Below are 21402 nucleotides of genomic sequence, written 5' to 3' on the forward strand. Positions count from 1 at the left end.
TGCATACAGTTACCTACAAATACAATAACAATAACTCACCAAGTCGTGGCTGCAGCTGAAGGTGGAAACCATGCTAGCACCAAAGCCTGCATGTCCCTCAGAGATTTTACTGCCTGGATTTTGGTACTATTCCCAACACTGACACAGCTGATACCCTAGAACAGGGATGTGCTTTGTGAGAAGATAAATGACATATTTATCCAAGAAGTGTCCTGGTAGCTGTCAGTGCGAGTCTCTCATCCATCATACTGTCCCCTGTCCTACGGAGAAGTTCATCTATCCCACTATATATTCTGATAACCTGGTGGTGCGTTAAGAGCACGCTCTGCCTGCTGGAAATCACCAGTGAAAGGCAGGTTTGTTGCCTCTCCCCTCCACCAGCAGCACTGCTCGTGTTGGGGTTCATCTGAACTCGTTTGCAGCAGCAGAGCTGGAGCAGTGAGGACAGAGCAACTCCCACAGCAAAGCCACTGCTCTCTGCAGGCTGACAGGGCTGGTACCCAGCCCCAGAGCCCTGGCACAGGACACACTGCTGCACTCAGGTGGCACCTGTGGAGAGCTGTCCCAGGTGCTGCTCCTCATTTTCTTATCTGAAATGAAGGCTATTTATTATGTCCACACTAAGGAGTAAACTTCTCAAATGATGCAGTGTCCTAAAACAAAGGCTCCCCACCATCAGACAGCACTGATGGCACCCAGTTTGCACAAAGTCAGAGTGCTATGCAGTCTAAAAGCTCAAACATTCTTCTGCAGGGCCAAAAACATTCCTAGGGCCAAAACCAATAAAAACCCAAAAAGAAATGCCTTGAAAGTTGCAAATGTTTTAGCTTACACATTCTCTTATACATTCTCTCTCTCTCAGGATTTCACAGGATTTCTATTACATACTAGAACAGCTTCTCCTCAAGTCCCTACTCACCAGAGTGCTTAAAAGTGTGCAAATTTAAGTGTCAACATCAATGAAGTACTTGCATGCCTTAAAGTCCTGCTAAGCAGAGGCCTTGGGCTATGTCTCACTGCAAAAAGGTCTCTCCACATCGAGCCTCCTGTGCCAGGCCAGACACTGGGTGACACAGCACAGCAACAGCTGCACTACTGCAAAGGTCACATTATTTCTGCACATGGGCTACTCTGCAACTGTCTGGACTGAGTTAAAATACAACATCAGCTCTTGAGGGTGTTTGCATGGACACTCTCCCAGTAGCACAGCCTCAAGCTGCAGCAGTATCATTATTCCTTTTTGTGGTGAGAAAACTCCACACTGGAAAAAGCAAACTGAGCAGCTAAAAGTGTCTGTCACTGCTTTAACAAGGGAAGGAATGTGCCACCATCAAAAGTCTGTCAAAAAGCTTCTCCTCCAGAAATAAAAAATGAAAGATTACATCAATAGGGAATTTTACAGTTTTCCTCTGTATCACAATGGGATAACAGACAGATATAAAGCAAAGCAGCAGTGAGAAGGAAAGAAACCAAGGTAAGAAAGTTGAGATCTCTTCCCTTATAGCCAGAAAGAAAATCTTTCCTTGAACTGCAGGTAAAGATGGATGAATTTTCCCCAAAGGAAAAATAAAGCTGAAACTACTCATAAAATCCACCTGAGTGTACCAGTTAGTCATCACTTGAAATCTAAATAAAACAAACTTCATTTTTATGGGAATTCTGTAGAAGAAAAGAAAGTATTTTTTACCAAAAAAGCAAAGAATGCACCCGAGTAAGAACAACATCATTCACCCTGCAAATCAATGCGGGAGTGAGCCTTGGATGCTCCCAGAGGTCTCTGGTGCCTTTATGGACACATGATCCTGGAGCTGCACTCATCCACTCTGGCTGCTTCACCAAGGAAGCCGTGCCTGCAGCCTCACATTCTCCCCAGGGCCACTTCTGTGACAGTCTTGTTTGCTGTTTTCCTTCCCTGTGTACCAATATCTTAGTGGCCAAAATGAGACCTGTCATTTAGGCTTTCACGTTGCTGTCTGTGGAACAAATCTTTCTAAGGGTTTCTTTTCCTCTTCACCACAAACCTCAAAAAAATGCAATCACTGAATCTGAGATGAAATTAGCTCCTTCTGTCTTTTGCTTTGACTACTAACCTTGAAAAAAAATTTATTTTGTCAATTCTTGTTTTGGTCAGCATCTTATGTATTTGGACAACACCTCTTGTGATTGGCTCTTGTTTCATTATGGACAAGTTTTGAGGTGGTTTCTACAACACATCCTAAACACAGTCAGAGAAAACATCACAACAACAATAAAAAGGGTGTGATGCCAAGTGCTTGAGAGCTGGAATTACAGCTGCAGCCTTACTACAGCCTCCTTGTGCCTCTGCAGCACCAGCAGCCCAGAGACACAGACACAAGGTGTTTGTTCCTCAGCCACTCCCTCACACACTGCACAGGCAGGATGCTGTCCACGTAAAGAAAAACCATTCAGTGTTTTGTTTTTGCCCCTTTGTTCACTGCATGGTCCCAGGCTTTATTTACTTCACATCACTCAAACACTACAATGATGACAGTTTGTAATTTCCTCTTTTCCATTGGGTTAATCCCTCTCGTTTCAAATGGCTTGACAAACAATAAAAAATATCTAATTTTCACAGCAAGTCTGAGAGGCAAAGTGTGTGTGCTGAATCTGGACCAACAAAATTACCACACGTTACACAGAAGATCACATCATGCTGGATTCAAAACTGCTTCAGGCAGTGACTTTGCCTTTTCCACAGCAAAGTGCCATGTGCATCAATAAATCCACACAGCAGCTGTAACTTTACAGAGTGTCTTTGTGAACATTACTGAACCTCTCTTAATGCCATGTAAAAGACACTTTCTAGAAATGGAGAAATGAATTCTCCAGTTAATTACATGGGTGCAGAAAATTCAAAAGAGAGACATTAGGTAACACTGTGCAGCCAAGAAGGCCCAGAGCCAGATCCAAATTTCACTGAAGTGCAAGAAATTGTGACTCTCTGGGGGACTGACTAATCAGGCCCTAAAAGCTGATAGTACAGTTTTTCTTGAAAACAGGCAAACTTTTTTTCAAAATGTGTGTTTTCTACCAGTGGAGAGATCCAGAGGCTTCTTTATGCTGGCTGGCCTGGTATTTGCTCTCTGTTTGAAGATATTTTTTGAAACCATGTAGAAATAATGCTATTGATTGCCAGGGATTTATAAATATGAGTACTGTCAGCACAGTTTTAATCACAGCATAAATGTGGTGCAAAATAGGATTTCTAGGTAACAATCTCTATTCTAGATGAATGTTACAGACAAACTTCTCAGCAGAGTGATTTTGTAACCTCTTTGCAAGAACCATTTACAGTGTTTGATATATTGATATATGGTACCTCAGAGAACATTTTGTAGTGTCATAGGAAAAAATCCTTTGTAGAGGGCTTCAGATTCTGGTCAAACCTTGTTAATGAGTCAGGCTGTCAGCTTGTCAGATGAATTATACAGATTTGCAGGTCATTAACAAGAAATAGCTACTGCTAATTATAACAAGGCCATGAAAGCAATATCATTCCAAATGTATGAAGGAAATAAAAATAATAAGGGAAGTGTCTTTTAATCTGAACACAGTTTAAATGAATATTAAGTGTCTTTTCTCAGTATAAAGTAGTTTGTTTTGATAGTTGAAGTTATAGCTAGGTATTTTTTTACTGGAAGATGAGATTAAATTAGAGACATCCCACTAATTTAACTTCACTCATTATTTGATCATGCATATTTATTCACAACAAGTACTACTCAGCCCTTACTGGTTTTCCTCTTAATATTTTCCATGCCAAGACATTTGCAATTACAGAATTTTGCCTTCCATATTTGCTAGTAAATTGATTTAACTGCCACAAAACAACATGTTTGTAATAAATTACTCTCCTCTGCAATTTGGTTTAGCCTAAGGTAATGACAAATTGAGCTTCTTTGGAACAAACAATTTACACTTTGCACATAGGCAAATATTTGTATATTTAAAATGCTTCTGGAAGTTTCTGTTTATCACATTGAATCCCACAGGAAATCAGCGACTGATTTTAGAAGGGCACAAAGTTATCACTGCAGAAACATATTTAATATCTTGCTGTGGCCAGAATCATAACCATCCTCCTGAAATCCACAACTCCCTGCAGTTTAGGAGGGTGCATTCCCTAAATGTTTGCCTGGCCACCAGGCAGATGCTACTACCCTGCTAGGAGGGATGGCAGAGCAAGGGGCAAGCCTGTGGCTCTCCATCACATTTTCCAGCCTGGGATACAACTTTCACTTGGCACCAGCTCCTCTCTGACAATAAATGCTGTGAGCTGTGTGGGCTGTTCTGTCCCACCTTGGCTTTACCTCCAGCTCTGGAGAGCCTCAGTGGCCCAGCACCAACACCAAACCTCTCCCTGTGACTTATAGAGCTCTAATCCTCACTCATGAGCCAAGGAGGTCATGTCCTGATCCATTGGCAGATCCTGTTGGCAGAAGTAGGGCAGTACATTAGAGAGACTGATAAAAACTATAGAAAATTTTGGTCCCCAAAACACCAGGGTTTTTTCCCAGCAGACCTAGCTATGGGCAATGGTTTCTCCTGCTGGCTAGAATGGGCAGAGAGGCAGTTGATAAAACATTTTTAAGAGCAATTTGTAATAATGTCTCAGTGGTGAATTCCAGCAGAATTAGCATCAAAAAAAAGCTGTTATGTTTATTTTCACTACTGAATGTAATACAATCTGAAGCAGAAAATTGCAACTTTCATTTGAGGAAATTTCACTGCAATCTCCTGTATCTGAGGGTCTTCCAATATACTGTCAAACCCCAAAGTCAACACATTCCCTCTATAAAATGTAAACACAAAGTACTTCAAAATCTGGCCTGAAGCTTCAATTTGTAGTATCCCTACAGAACACAGAATTGTTCCCTGCCAAAGAATTCTGCAGAGCAGCAATACAAAAGAATAGCTTATTTTGTGTAAAAATGGTCATATTTTCTGAAAATGGAATCTACTGGGTACATTTCCATGAGGATTGAAATGTCTGTTTGGAATACACAAGCCTCTGTAAAATATTTCTCACAGCAGCTAGATAATTGTTCATTTCTGTTGCTTTGCTGGGAAGCATTCCTATTGAATTGAGTCTTGAATCACAGAAAAAAGAAGGCTCAGAAGCACAATAGAAAAGCAGTGTGTGGATTTCAAAAACAAACCCAAAACTCACATTACCTCTTAGGAAAAACTTTGCAGCAATGGGCTTAGTACAAGTTGTGAAGAAGAACAACGATGCCAACATTAGCAGCCAAGAAATCCTCATTCATTTAAGATGAAAAGGCAGAGCCAATTTCAAATTACACTTGCTGCCATATAACATATGCAACGAATAAAGAAAAAGCAATGGATTGAAGTCACCCCCGAACACCACACATGGTACACATTTCCAAAATGGTTTTGTGTGTAAAACAAAACATTCTCTTAATCCAGCACATTTCAGTGGCCCAAAGGGCCACCTAACTTTGTAAAAGGGACAAGCAGCTCTGCCACAGAAGATGATCTCCAGTGCATCTGAGTTCCCAAATCAAATTGGGAAATTATTGTTCCTCCTGGTTATGCATCACACTTCTTAAAGAAATTCAGAGGTATACTTGCAAAATTTTCTGGTATATTTAAAGAATTGTTCTCTGGGTAACTTTCCCCATCACTGTCTACCAAAATAAGTTGATTAACCTGCAGCAATATCTATAAAATGAAAATAATATTTTCCCTCTGCACCACAAACCTACCAGAGGGCACATTTTGTGAAGTTGCACAAACTCCACAAGCTTTATCACTTATTCTGCTTCTGGATCTATCTGCATTAGATCAGACCACCACCGCTGGGGTCTAAATGTTCTCCAAGGCCAACCTGTCTTTTTTTGTGAATATCTTAAAATTGAGGAACTCAGCTTAAAGGAATGAACTGTCTGGATTTCACCCCAAACTGCTGAGTGCTGGAATCCTGCCTTGGGCAAAACAGTGTGTGTTTTAGGTTGTGCAACCAATAGCCCAAAGGTAAAAAACAGAGAAGAAAAACATTTCTTTCAACATATTGGAGGCTTTTCTGTTGAGCACCAGCTTCTTGAGAGCTTTGCCCCTTCTGCCAACCACCAGTTCACAAGTGTCCTCCTGCATCCCTCACTGCCCTCTGCCCCTGCCTGGGGAGGATCGTGCCTTTTGCCTGTAAAAGCAGAGCTCTGTCCCCAGCCAGAATCCCCCAAAAAAGAGGCTTAAAGGACAGAGGATTTCTATATTGAAAGTCAGATTAGGACAATGCTCTGGGTTTTTTATCTAGTCAGTTTTACAGTATAAATAGTAATATGTTCATCACTGTTTTTTATCACAATCTGTCAAACTACCCCGTACCTACTAAAAACTGCTGTAGCACTATGAAGTGGAATGAGTAGAAATAATTCTAGGTTTGTTCCTGACATGAGGGGTTTGTTTACACTTAAAGACTGAGTCTCAATTTCCTACACAGTCTGAAGCCTGAAGCCATCACACAGGTGACAATTAAACATTTTTGGGAAGGAAGGCAAATGCAAAAAGCAGAGATTGAAGGCGACCTTTGTAGAAAACATGGTGAGTTCCTAGGGATTTCTATTTGCTCTGAAATTTTTCATCTCAGCAGGACTATAAGCACCAAAAGTTTTAATGAACATTAAAAAACTATAATTCACGTCTCTATTTCAGCTGCACAGCCCTATTTTGCAGAGATTTGGCAGCCAAGTCCCAGGCTTGGCACGGATCTCCTGCGTGCTCCCTACTCTCCATCTGTCCAGGCACTGTCCAGAAAAGCTCCCGTCACAGTCCTGTGGTGCCCTGAGTGATTCATGCTGCTCCCAGGCACCCCCAGCACGCTGGCATGGGGAGAGCACAGGCCAGCACTGACCTGAACCAAACACTTGGCTGATCCATCTTGCACATTTCCTGCAGGAGTGGGGAGGACCAAACCACTGCTGCGTTATTGCTGGGAAGCCATGACATTTTAATTAATGGCTGATTACCAAAAACATGAAATGGAATGAAAGGAGGACCTGGGTACCCCAAAACGTGCAACTTTCAATGAAATTAGAATTAATATTCCCAGGACCATCTTGCCAATTAGAAGAAATCCCTCATTAACCATTTGTTTCACTGCATTTACTTTCCTGGAAAGTGCAGCTGCAGTAAAGGGTTGATGTTTCCTTTAACTGATAACTTTTTTTTGTACAGATTCTACATTGTGCTGAGGTGCCTGCATAAAGAGAGATACAATAGATTATGTGGATACACACTGATACTCAATGCGCAGGGCAAGGAGGGGAAACACAACCACGAGAGTTACAATTGCCAAAAGGACCACCAATGTAGAATTTTGGATTAAATTAGTGGTAAAGGATTTATCTCAAATGGCTCTGCCTGAGAAAGGTAGCAATAAATAATATAAATATCTAAATATATGTGTGTATGCATGTTTTATCTGGGAAAGTCACAATGCACTAATACTAGCAATTCCAGTTTTCCACTGAAGAAAGGACACAAGCGAAGCACAGAAAGATCAATGCATCTCATGGCCTAATGGATAAAAACAGGAGAGAGTGATGGAAGCCTGGATAGTTGTGGAACAGAATAATTTACAGCCAGCTAGGCTTATGAGCTCTAATTCTGTATGAACCTTCCCAAAATCTGCACTGCTTCCAGCAGAAGCACTCACTGTGTCCACCCTGGACTTCCCCAGGCCCCTCACTTAGGGACTGTAGCCTGCCAGTGCCCCAGGCTGGCTCAGCAGATGCCTCAGCTCTGTGCTGCTCCAGAGCAGGGAGCATGCCCAGGCAAAGGCTCGGCTCCCCTGCCACGCAGACAAATGGCACTGAATGTGTCATTATTTACCTCTCCTGCCATCAGAGAGAAGATGCAGAGGTTTGAATTATTCCATTGGAGGAAGGAATATTTTTTCAGTGTTTCAGGACCCAAGTGCTGCACACTTTCTGCCACAGCTTTCCTGCTCATCCATGGCAGTGGCTCCACTGAAATCCATAAGGCAGACAAGACCTGGCCTGCTGTTGCTCAGCTGGAGGCAAAGGGAATGGAATCTTCAAGGACTGTACTCACTGACTACAACAAATTAGTCTCCAGTGAGCCTTTGTACATTTGGGTATTTTTCTTTACTGATGGCTTTAGAAGTTGTTAAACACCTGGAACTTGTTCTCTAAAAAGATTTAAAACAGAATATTTATGGAGAAAAATAAATGACCATATGGATGAGCGGGGGCTGAGTGTGCTCAGTGTGAGCACGTACAGAACACAGCTACAAAGTTCCTACTAACTTCAGGGATTCGATCTGCAGGGACACAGCACAGAAACACAGCAATATTATCAATAAAGTTTTTAATCTCTGAATTCCTTCTTGCCTGCATAGTTTCTGACCAAATTTGCTGACCAAATTTTCAGCTTATATTTTTCATGTGCAGAATTACCATTCTGCTTCAATCCTTAAGGAATACTTCTAACAAAAAGGATACCAACAAAAAAAAATGGATATTTAAAAGAATATAATAATATATTTTCATTACTCAATTGACTTCCAACTGAATTTTCTGTGATTTATACTTAGGGGTACTCTCAGAACATGTATAGGGTAATCAACCCTTCCTTAAAGATCACCATGATTTAGCATCACTTATTTTAGATGTCTTGAAAGTCACATTTAATTCTTCATTTTAAATATTCAATAGGATGTGTCTAGGAGCATTTTTCACTTGGTTATATTAACATGCTCTGACAAGTGAATATAATAATGAGATTAACAGCCCAGCTGTGAAACAAAACTCTTAAATTCTGTAACTTTTGCTAGGCAAGCAGTTATGTTATGGCAGGTTTGGTGAGCTGCTTTGACTTACTTGTCACCCACTCATTCTCCTGCAACAGGAATATAAGAGATCTTCAAAAACCATGAGACAGGTCTGTCTATTCATGTCATTGTGAAGAACCTCTGCCCCAAAATACACAAGGCTCTGAAGATCTGGACTTGACTATTTCCTCTGCTTCATTGTAAAATGCAAAAGCCAAGAGCAAAACTGGACTATGAGAAAACTCTCTAATGGTTTACAACATGCAGACAGAGCTGTACGAATCACAGGGAAGAGGATGTCAGCTATGGGCATGAAAGCTGTCAGCAGGACTGAGCCTGAGGTGTGGGTGCTCCATAGGAGGGCTGGCATAAAGCAATACTTGAGCTACTGTTTTCATCAATGTCCTGCAAGCAAAAACAAGATCAGGTACTGACACATTTGCAGGTGACAAATTGTGGCTGAATGACACGTCATGAGGAGGACAAGCCAATTAAAATTATGGGGATCATTGGGAAGCTATGCCCAGTTAAATTAATTAAATTTTAATTAGCCAAGTGCAAGGAGTTTAAGAAATAGAAACCTACTTGCAGGAAGAGGAATGCCTCTGTGATACCAGGAAGGATCTACACTACACTACACAGATATCTACACACATCTACCAACTCCCAGTATTATCCCAGCTGTATGAAAATGGAAACTTACTTCTTAAATTTGAATACCAGAGGGCAATGAGAAACAGAGAAGTGTAGACAGCACTTGTGAGACCTTAGGTTAGAACACAGTGTGTTCATGTCTTGTCTTAGAAAAAAAAAATGGAGAAAATACAGAAAGCAGCCCCAAACCCTTGACTACGTAGACAATATGAAAAATTCCATATAGTGAGACTACAGAAATCTCAAGACATTTAGTTTATAAAACAGAAGATTGACAAGTGACTGGTTTATACAGTGTAAGCACTTTCCTGTGGAGAAAACAAACACTGGGTACTTAGAGTCTCTCTTGTCCAGCAGAGAGAAATTACACAAGAACTGATGGCTGGGAACAGAAGCCAGACAAATTCATTTGGGAAACAAGGCACTGCTTTTGAACCCTGAGCCAAGCAGTACATCGAGTTCTGTGTTTCTTTACTTTTCAGTTGGGGGATGCCTTTGCAGGACAAGTATTGTACAGGCACAAGTTCTCAGGTGCAGTCTGAGAGAGCCAGGATAAGCTTTAATATGTAATTATCTTCCTTTTTTCCTGACCCTAAAGTAAATAAATTTATCCACATACATGAACCTTTTGCAAATGTCAAACAGATTTAATAGTTTCCTTTAATTATCAAACACTGCAGTGCAGCAAAGGGGACCCATTATTTCTAGTTACAAATATGCTGCTAACAGGCAGTGACACCGCTTACAACACCTAGACATGGAAATGTCTGCCATCACTGCTGCTGAGGGGACAGGCTATATTAGTAAATTTTTAATATTATGCTGTGAAGGATAGCTTACTTATTATTGTTAGTTCCTCCCTGGTGATATTTCCCATAATTTCTTATTGGAAATTTCACACTCTTCTCTGGAGTGGATCTAGCTCCCCTTAGGAGCACTTGGAGCTTCCCAAAGCTGCTCAGTTCACTTTTAGTTGGCCAGATGAGCTGCAGTATTACTCTAGATTGGCTCCATTGTCAATGAGCAACAGACACATCACTGCCAAGTGTGGGCAAAATCCACAGCATGTCACTGCACAACAGAAGGAAATCCCACACCTAAAAGCTTAACAAATTCTATTGGGAGCACCTGCTTCAGCTCTTCAGGACACCTGAGTAGCCAGCCTGGGGCAACACAAAATATCCAAACCCAAAACTTGTGTCTGTATATGCATTATGTAGCACCTCACTGCACTGGGAACCCTTCAAACTCATATCCATTTTGCTTTTGTAAATGGGTAGGGATGTCCTTAAATTACCTCTCTTGAACAATTTTCATTTATCCAACTAAACCCTTATGGACTTAGAGATGATTTTATATGAGAGAAAAAAAATCAGGAAAATTTGGAACAGGCTTTGAAACAGAAAACATCCACTCCTTTTAAATTAGAAACTGCAAAAGGAGAAAAGAATTTAAATGAAACAGCATTGTCTTTTCAACATAAAAAAATGTTTTAATATTCTAGCCCTGGTCGTGTCTCCAAAGGTGTTAGCTTATTTGACTTGAATTAGCTCCATGTGGAAAAGACCCAAACAAATAAATAAACAAAAACCAACCCCTACCCCACCACACCCAACCAAAGCAAACTAAACCAAACCAAACCACCTAACCCCACCAGAATTGTAAAATAAGCTGAAAAAATTTTGCGTACTCATTTCGCCATGTAATTATGTATAAAAGCTGCCCAAACATGCCTTAGACCTTTGTCTGCCTACTATGCCCACATCAGCTGCTGGCAAGCACAGTTCTTGCAGTAACAGGGTGTGGGATGCTTTCCCATCCCAGGAATTCTGCAGCCTGTGCTCTGCCATGCAATGATCAAGAAGTGCTTTTATTCCCCTGGGTGAAGAGCCTGAACAAAGCTTAACACCTCTCATGCCAACCCCCCAAGTGGATGTCAGTGATGCACAGGCTCTGGCAGAACAACAGCAGGTGCCAGATGGAAATCCCTCACACCTTGTGTGCATGGGAAGGCTGCCACTGAGGACACCACCACAGGACCTGACAGGGCTTGGTCTCTCACAACACGCTTGCCATCACAGCACTGAGAGTGCCAGTGAAGAATTCCTCTATTCCAGGCTGCTCCTGATCCTAAACTCTTGTGATCTGGTCCTCACTGACTTCTGGGACAACAGAATCAGATGACAAGAGACAGATCGATGGTGCTTTACACTGATTTAAGATGTCTTCCTCTCTCCCTCAAGCAGAGCAGAATTAGCCTTTTGTTACAGAAGCCAAAGCTATCATTTACTTAAATAAAATGAAGAGCCCTCTACATCAAACATGACTGAGCCCTCTGAATGGAGAGGTACTCCTTCAATACAAGGTACTGCAGGCACCAGCAGATTATCTCTGTCAAACAAACCCTTAGCAATTATGAGCTTTGGGAAAGTAGGAGGCTATTTAAAAACACAGGCTTCTAGTGAAATTGTAAAAAATTTAATAAAAATAAGTTTATTTCTTTTCATACAAATGGATTTGCAAAGAAGAGGTTTGCTAGCCGTTCATTTAATGGACTGCACTATAAAATAGTGTCTCAAAGCCCTGGCTGGAAAGGGAGGTGTTTTTATTTTTGAGCCCCCAAGTGAGCTCTCCAGCTCCATTTGCAAAAGCACAAAACTCAGATTAGAAGAAGAAGATTCAGATTTGTTGCCTACCAGGGGATATAAGCATATGCTTAAACATCCAGCAATGGGCTTCAGCACAACCTTTGCCAAGCTGAGCCCTAAAATTTCAAGTTTTACTGACTGTCATTACAGCAAAGCATTTACAGATTGCCCGATGTGTCACACACACCACCAGCACTCAGCTCCTCATCCCTCCTTAGCTCTTTTCTGTGCTCCCTCTAAACTCACACAAAGATGTGATTTGCAGGTAACTTGAGGGTGAAGAAAAAAAAAGAAAGGGTTTGGTTTGACAATTGGTAATAATCAGAACTAGTACTCCAAGCTGGTTTTACCAGAACAGAACAAGAGGATTTGACCTGAGCTTTTGCTGGCACTAACTCACTGAATGAATGATGCAACAACAGATGTCCCCACAGAGCTACAAAATGATCAGTGCTTCCAGCACCCCGAGCAATGATGGGTATTTATTTTTCCTCTGGAGGAAACAGCGTGGCAAACCAGCACCCAGATGGTTAAAAAGAAGCCGGAATAAAGAAAGTAAGTTTCAGAAATTCCTGGAGTAGGAAGATAAATTTAGCAACTATAATTCAAACAGCCATTGATTTCAGCAGGATGAATTCCCTGGTTGCTGCCATCACATTTTCCTCATCATTTTTGCTGCCCTTTAAAAGCTTAATTTTGCCATGTGTGCAATGGCCAGGGCAACAGTGAAAAGTGGTTTGGTGCTGTGACCTCAGATGGTGCATTTTGGCAGTGGCAGGGAGGCAGAGCAGATATTTCTCTGAATTATTTTTTAACATGTCCCTAAAGCAGTATGATTTCTTTGGCTTCAGAGGTAGCAAAGGAAAACTATTTATTAAATTGACTGCTGCTATTTCATCTATTTAATGTTGCTGATATAATGTCTCTACCCATTCTGTGACTTGAGTTTTTATTTATGCTTGTAAATCTGTGCTTAACATTTTGCATTATTATAGAAATAAGCTTCTTTTAAATGTTATTTTTTATTTATTTTTATTTGAACATGCAAATCGTCACTGGCTTAGTTTCCAAGTGAACACATCAACTCCCAACCTCTTTTTTCTTTTGAAATAATGGTTTTATTGTCTGTGGCATTTTGCAAGATGTTTTTCTCACTAATAGCCTGGGTTTTGGTGGGTTACTTAGAATGCACCATCTCAAACTGCTTTACTGGTCAACTGGGAGGACGAATTCAGCAATTGCAGGATTTGTCATTAGTGTCCTGAGGCACTTCTGAGCCACCTCTCTAATTACATACCAGTGTCAGCAGGGCTCTGTCCTCTGCTAAGGCACCATGTTCATGCAGAAAATCCCAAAAAGCACCTGAACTCCTGTTCTTGCTGGAGCACTGCCCAGCCACTGATTCACCTCCCCAGCCCTGCTGACACGAGCTCAACACACAGCTCTGACATGCTCTGCTCCGGAGCACACATGGAGCATCAGAACAGCACAACGTGCCCCCACAGAATCATTGGGTTAAATTGGATTGGAGCTCTTCCCCAGCCAAGGAAAGCAAATGCAGAATGACTGACTGCTCTGGCTTTGAGACATGGTCCTGCTCTGGGTAAAACTAAGGAAAGGGTTTATTTAAATGCCCTTAGGATCAGATCAAGCCCATCACAGTCTGTCAGGAAGGGGTCAGTGCCTCATTCCCAAGAAAACAGGATGTTAACATACGAGTTCTTGAAAAGACCCTACATCCAAAGCTGTTCTTTTTCTTCTTTTCAGCAACTTCTGAATCAAACATGAGGTTTTTCAGCTTTCCCTTAAACTCTAGCAACACGCTATATCCTGCAGACTCTCTCTGAGGAAATAATTCTTCTATAGCCTTAGCTCTCTTCTCCCTCCAGCTCTTTGAATAGCAAACCATAGTTAGTGTCTATATAAGATATACTTTTTCTAGTTGTTGAAGGCTGCAGCTCACTGTTTCTCTTTCTTAGGACTACTTATTTAGCAGCTCTCTTCCGCCTACAGATTTCTTCTTTAAGACTATTCATATTTTTCTTTAGGGGGAATGATTTTAGAGGAGCTGTTTTTTGACAGGAGAACAAATGTTTAAGACCTGAACTCATTACTTTTACATTTCTGGCAAGAATAAGAATTCATAATCATCTTTTGAAAAGTAAAAATTAAATCTGACTTCCAAAAAGTAGAAAATATGTTAGGAAATAAGAAAAAGCCAGGAAGGATGCTTCTCTCCTTATTCATTTAACTACAGTGAATCTCAATGTTTTTGAGGTAAATTTTGGCAGCAGCAAAACTCAATATCCCAGAATCCCTAATTTGCAAAACAGTGACACACTATGTGGACTAATTGGAATTATGGAGTGCCATCAGTCAGCATGGTAAGAATTCATTTACATTATACTAACATGACTTTAAACTAAATTAAATTAACCCCCGACTGTGCACACAATATTAATGCAGTGCTATTAATAACACTTTGGTTAAAGGTTTGGGCCAGCCTAATTCTAAGATCATTGTAGCGAACCAGAGCATATTGAACAACCCCAGGGTACATTTGTTAAAGAACCTGAGTGAATTAATACTTGGTGTTCCATTGATTTTTCCCACACATATCTAAATCAGTAATGTTTATTGCCAAACACCAAGTGGCTGACACACCCCAGCACTGAGTAAAGCACCAGTTAGTCCTTTCAATTCAAGCAACTTTGCCCAGTTTTAAATCACTTTGAGGAGAGAAGCTAAATAAATACCAACAACCTTTGCTGAGCAGGGAAGCACTTTCCCCTCAGGGAGTCCCTCTGGAGATGTTACAATGAACACATAAAAGTGCTCAGCAGTGGAAACACCCAGTATTTTCACATTAGAACCAGTAAGCTTTTCCACAACAGTATTCATCACATTTTCAGAACGAGCAGACCTAGTTCAGGGCTTCAACCAGCGCAAAAATATATTGCAATGTAGCATCTAACCAGACACCTCTTCCTCCACCAACATCTTTTAAGCTGTAAAAACTTTTAGAACTTGCCTGACTTACTCTGAGCAGCTTTTTTGCTCACTAGAAATCTGCTTGAAGATATCCTGGACTCAGTAGTTCTTCATTTTATTACAGCAGTGGTGAGAGAGCCATCGAAAGCCTCTTCATATCAGCAGCTGTGTCAGTCTGTGTAGTTTTTATCTCCCCAGACAACTGCCACCACTAGAAAAAGAGGCTCAGGAAAGATGACATTCATTCTTTAAAGCTGACAGCTGTAAAACAAGGTTCTTAGGACTGCAAAGACACCTCAAAGATTACACCAGTAATCAAGTCATTTGAGTGTTTCTTTTTAATTCTCAGCTGTCTAGGGGATTTTTCCTTTCCCAGGTCTGCATCTCACAGCTGCCTGCTAGAGATTAGGTGCCACTCACAATTAAAACTGCAGAAAAACTATAAAGATCATGTTTCTTTTGACACTTCTCTCTTGCTCTCTGAGCTTGTAATTGAAAGCCCTTTTAGTACGTTACAAGTACCCAGACAATGCTCTCAACTTATCAAAAACTCCACATCGCTGGAGTTCAGGGTAAGATGAAAGTCTGCAAGCGAGAAGGATCCTTCTCTATTGTACTTTCCAAAATGTCCCTTCTGCAAAGGTATGGAAAGGGTACAGCTCTGTGCTTGCTCTTGCTACTGAGACACCCATTTATGACTGTGCCAGTTGTGCCATTTCTTTTCTTCCCCAGATTTTAAGTGCTATCCAATCTCTCCCAAATTTCCACTGCAGCAGCTCCTACTTCAGTGAGCTCATGGGAAAGTATAATCTTCATGTGAAAGTGAAAAGACTCCGAAAGGCTCAGATGATCAAAATGTACTGCAGAGCTGGAGGCAGCCCCAAGGAGGGTAAGAAAACAAGCAAGGAGAAAGCAGAGACCTGTCTGGACCTGTGCAAGCCATGGGGAACTTTTTCTATCAACTTCCTGAAGAGCAGGCTCTGGCAGGAAAGATGAAGGACACAGAGTTTGAAACTGGCTTGAAAATTTCCTACTTGCACTATTTTCCTAATTGCACTGTTTTTAACTACATTTTATTAGTCACCCTTGGATGACACATCTGTGTCTATTTTGTTTTGTGATTCTCTTGGGATGACCTAATCGTGTAAAAAATAGGGAGGCTGTTCATGTCTAATCAGATGGCTCTGTGATTAACTCATTCACAAGCATTTTAAAGGCAATTTTATAAATGCATGTAAAGGCCTTTGTCTCCAAACTTGAAAAAGTCTATTTCAGTGTGTGTACACAGTCAGGCTGAGTCACTCCCTTTCTGCTAGTCAGCGAAAAGACATCCTATTATAGGACATTGAACTCTTATCTATTTACTGGTTACATTTATAGTTCAGAAAGACTGATTTTTTTCTCTTTTTTTTTTTTTTTTTTTTTTTTTTTTTTTTTTTTTTTTTTTTCCCCGCTGCACAGATTCAACCCCTGGGGACAAACGAGCTAGGTGACACCAGTGTCAGGCTTGTCCAGAAAATATTTTTAAAAACAAGGTTTTTAAACTCAACTTCCTCCAGTGTAGAAGAGGCAGCATCACACAGTAACACCAAGAACTGGGGAGGCCTTGTTCCCAAGCATAGGAGCTCAAGAAGAACTGATGTAGAGCTCAGTTATGCTTTATATCAAAAAATTCTGTGTCTCTCTTAAAAGTGGAGAGGGCAGCAGCTCCTCTGCCTGTGCCCCCATGTGTGTGCTGTCCCCTGCACATGGATCCCAGTCCTGTGGGAGGTTTTCAGGACACTGCAAGCACTGGAACAGCTATTTTGCACCATGGCAGATCTCACAGATCCCAGCTCATTGTGGGACTGCTAAATATTGAGAATATGAGTTTAACACAGACATGCCCTCTTTAAATAGAGTAGTAATATAATTCTCCCTCAGAAAGAACCATAATATTGAACAGCTTTACACTAGGCTTCCCCCCGAGTTTTACAATGTGGCCAAGACAGGGGGTGAAGAGCAGCACACAGACTCCAACAGGAAGGCTTATGAATCTCAGTAAAAAATATGTTTGCTTCTTGAGCAGAGTGAAAGTACTTCCTCAGTCAATAGATCTGGGCAGAGTAAAACAAATTTAAAGTACAATTCTGCATCAGGTTATAATTAACTTTTTTGTAAGAACAAGACAAGACCTACAGTCAGTAAGTAGAAATTCTATAACAAAACTTGACACTTAACAGATTTAATTAAAGTACAGATTTCCCAAATCCATTTCCTGTGATTACTGTTGTTTTTCTTTAGAAGCTGATTAGGCAATAGCAGATGTCACCACTGTACAAATCTACATACACATGCACAAATACCATAATTAGAAGATTACTCAGTTCTCACTAAAAGTTGCCTATAAAAGAACAAAAACCGAGTCTTGCTCCAAATATTTTTCAACATTTCAACACGAACCAAATGAACTTAATAGCAGAATTAATCTGCAGTTCTCTACCACCAGGATTATCTGTAGCAAAAGCATTCAAAAAGGCCTTGACTTGGAACCTTTTTGGGTGCAGGGGAAGGTTGCCGTCAGTGCACTGAGGTGTGTGAGCACTGCTCACCACGTGCACTGCTATCTCTGCTCCTGCTCCTTCCTACGTTCAGAGACTGCCAGACTGCCCAGAGCTATCACAGAGCTCAGGCAGCTCTGTCTGGTGACACAGTGACAGTGTTAGGCTCACTTCTGCATGGTGAAATGCAACATAAGGGGCTTTCTTGAGGCCCTGCAGTCCCAGAGCCCATTGCAGCTGGGTGGGGAGATGTGGGACCTGACCTCCTCCCACCCTCCTGAGTTGCTCTGCTTTATGATATTGTCATACATTATTAAATTGCAATAAATAAAAAATAGTTTGCAGGGAAGATGCTATTGTGTTCCATGCAAACACCTTATAAAAGGATTTTTAAAAAGCACCTATGCAAATCTGAAGACTCTGGTTTCCACTGACAAATCAGGGAAATTCATTCTCCTACGACAACTGTATTTGCATTGAATATCTCATCCCTCTCAGCCTGTTTCTCCTGTAACAGTCTGTAATTCTTTTGCCCACCTCAAAAGTCCTGTGTTTCCTTTTATTGCCATTAGCTAAAACCAATTCCTGCTGAGCAGTGTAGCAGTGTTGACTTCTGATACACGAGCTGAATCAGCTCCTGGATGTCTACAGCTATCTTCTTTTTTAATTCCATTTCTCATTTTGCTTCATGCTGTTTTGTTATTCCCTTGAACAATGCAGGAAGGACTCTCTGTAACAATGCACAATAGGTATGGTGCAATAATAAACAGTCCTTTCTACACATCCCAGCTTCATTCAAATGGAAAGTACCCACTTAAGACAAAACACAAAAGTGATTATTACCTGACTTGAAACCAGAAAAAAAAGATGAGAGAAAAAAAATTGTTCACAGGGGATTCAACTATATTTCAAAGGTAAGAATGCAGGAAAGACTAATGCCATATAAAATTATACTGCTTCTAAATGAAGCCTTAGACATTTAAATTAAATGATGCATTTTCACACAGGAAATATCTAAGATTAATAATATGATGAAGACATCAGCTCTTGCCATAGCAATGGAAAAAAATTTTGAAATACAAACCCCTGAATTGATATTTAACTATTCTGAAACCTATTTCAGTTAAAAAAGCTGGAGGAAGTATAACTGCATAGCAAATACCAGACTGAAGTTCACAGGCAGCTCCGAGCCAGGGCAGTGATCAGCATTTCCCAGGAAGGGAGGAGGGAGCACTCCATCCCGTGCTGCTGGCTGGGCTCCTTCCTGCCCCGGGGTGTTTGTGGAGCAGGAGAGGTGATGCCCGTGCTGGAGCAGAGCCAGGTCAGGATGCAGCTGTGAGCAGCCACAGAAGGAGTGCTTTTCAAAAACCAGATAATCCAGCTCAGGATTAACAACTACTGTAGCTGTTGAATTTGTTCAACTATATAAATACAAGGCTGTCTGCCCTCAATACAATTTTAAACATTTTTTGGCTTTTGGCCCTTTTCCACTTCAAGGCTATTTTTAAGCTGATTTAGCTTCTCTTTAACAAAGACAAGCCCACTTCCTCATCACAAAAATTTTCTTTACGTGGCCAGCAGGAATGCTCCACATACTTTCTTAGCACTCCAGAAACATCCCAGACACTTGTGGGATTTGGCAAATTCATACCAACACCCCCAAGTTTGCCCTTATGTGGAAGCACCACGTCTTTAAAGGAGGGATCTCTGTTTGGCTCCAGACAGGCCCACGGGTGAGATCAATGGCACCTCACACAGGCTGCTCTCTATCCCTGCCATAGGTCAGGTGATGGGATGATCCTTTCATGCTTTCTTTCTATAGACAGCAAGAAAGCAAAGGTTTAAACCTGTTTTCTGTCCAGTCCTTACATCACCTGGAAGAAACAGAGCTGTCTGTGTTGCAGAGCACAGCCTGTCCCTGCCTGGCCAGTTGGATCCAAATGTGTGTCCATGGAGGAGAGCCACAAATAATGACAACAAACACCTGCAAGGGGCTGGATGTTCACCTGCACTGTGAAAGTTTGTAGTTTGGTAAATTACACAGGTATTTTCAGCAAATCCAAAAAGCATATTCCTGAAATCTGTGTTAACCTTGCTCTCCAAGCTATCAAGTTTTTGTTTACAAAGCCCTAGTTAGAATGTTTGATTTTGCATTGGTCTCAGATACATGTGAGTTGACTGAATTTAAATTAATTGTTGAAGGCATGTTCCCCCAGGATGGGAAATTTGAGTTCAAAGCTTGTATTTTACTCAAATTCAAATTAAACCAAAGTTTTATAGTGGAGGATATACAACCACCATAATAAAACAACAGTGAGCTCTGCTTATAAAACAGAAAGTGTACTATCACATTCCAGCACCATTTAGTCAGAGTGAGGACCCACAAAGCCTAAGACAAATATGCTACAACTGGAAAGATACAGTAACAAAAGTATAAGATTTCATGTTCAGTCACATAGGGAAAAAAACAGTCCAGGACTCATTCCAGCTCTGTTGGGGGGAATGGGAGCCTATTTATCACTGACAGGTCATGCTAGACAGTCCTTGTCCTGTCAAATGAGCCAGGATATACTTTTGCTCCCAAGGCTGAGAGCTGAGGAAATGAGCCATGTTCTGTAAAAATGGTTCTTTTGCCCTCACAGGTCACAAACAAGTTTAACAAATTTAAAGTAATGAATTTGTCCTGGTTTGCAAATGCCAAATGTGGACTTTAACTTGGACAGCTATGAATGTATGATAAGTCATCTTCACTATCACCGCAAATGTGTTGATGGCTTTGATTTTACACCAACAGTCTGTACCACCTTTGTGGAGACAAGAAAAAAACCTCAATAAACCCAAACTACAGAACATGAGAGAAAATTATGAAGAGATTGTCATTTCCATTAACAAAATGTGAATCTGGGCTGCAGGAGTCACATAGTTCTGGGCTTCAGCAGACACAAAGAAATAGTTCTGAGTTGGGTAGGTCACACTTTGAACTGTTACCTGACAGCACAAGCAATATTCCATTTGCAGTTTTGAGATAAAGGCAGATAATAAGTGATATAGCTCTTTATTCATGTGAATGTGAACAGAGCTGGTGCTCTCTGAGTAGAAATAGGGCTCTAGATCAGACAGCTGCAGTATTTCTGAACAGTGTTTCTGTCTTAAACTTTCAAGGTCTGAAGGTATTCTCCAGCTATAGTGTTCCCAGTGATGCTACAATATATGGAAATAATACATCTCTGTGACTTGGAGGGGTTTCAAAATGAAATTTCTAAACATTTCTATGATTTCAAAGTTCTGACTGAATAAAGCACATCAACGTGTTCTGCAACAGTCCTGCCACTACCCACAAAGATGCACAAGAGTAACTTCTGCTGCTCTCTGTGAAAGCAGAAATGCTGATTTTAGTGGACTCTAATTTAGATCAGCTTTCCAAAAAATCTACCCAAGAGGTTCAATTTATCTACAGGACTCAGTCCTCAGGCATGTTTTCCAACATCAACTGCACATAGCCCTGGGGTTTTTTGATTGAGAGTAAACTCATAAACTTACTGGTTAGATAATTACTGGTTCATCTATAAGCAGTGATTAGATTTGTAAATGTAACTTGCAGCATCTAAATCTACCCATTTACAATGGGTAAATGATTTGAAAAACAAGCAGACTATTAGTGCCATAAACCACTGAGCTGATTGGCACATCCTGAAAGCATTTTGCATAATGCTAATTCTTTGAAAGCAATCCT

At 40.9% G+C, this 21402-nt stretch overlaps 1 protein-coding gene and 1 long non-coding RNA gene across 10 annotated transcripts in view; both read right to left on the minus strand.

Annotated features, from left to right (window-relative positions):
• Nucleotides 1–21402, minus strand: part of IL1RAPL2 (interleukin 1 receptor accessory protein like 2) — a 339644-nt gene that overhangs the window by 50242 nt on the left and 268000 nt on the right. The window lies entirely within an intron of this gene.
• Nucleotides 36–21402, minus strand: part of LOC135304397 (uncharacterized) — a 30228-nt gene continuing 8861 nt past the window's right edge. The window contains exon 3 of the long non-coding RNA XR_010365811.1: nucleotides 36–155. This is a non-coding gene — a long non-coding RNA (uncharacterized LOC135304397). The remainder of the gene's footprint in view (nucleotides 156–21402) is intronic.

Source organism: Passer domesticus, chromosome 7, assembly GCF_036417665.1.
Source record: "Passer domesticus isolate bPasDom1 chromosome 7, bPasDom1.hap1, whole genome shotgun sequence".
NCBI classification, from domain to species: Eukaryota; Metazoa; Chordata; class Aves; order Passeriformes; family Passeridae; genus Passer; species Passer domesticus.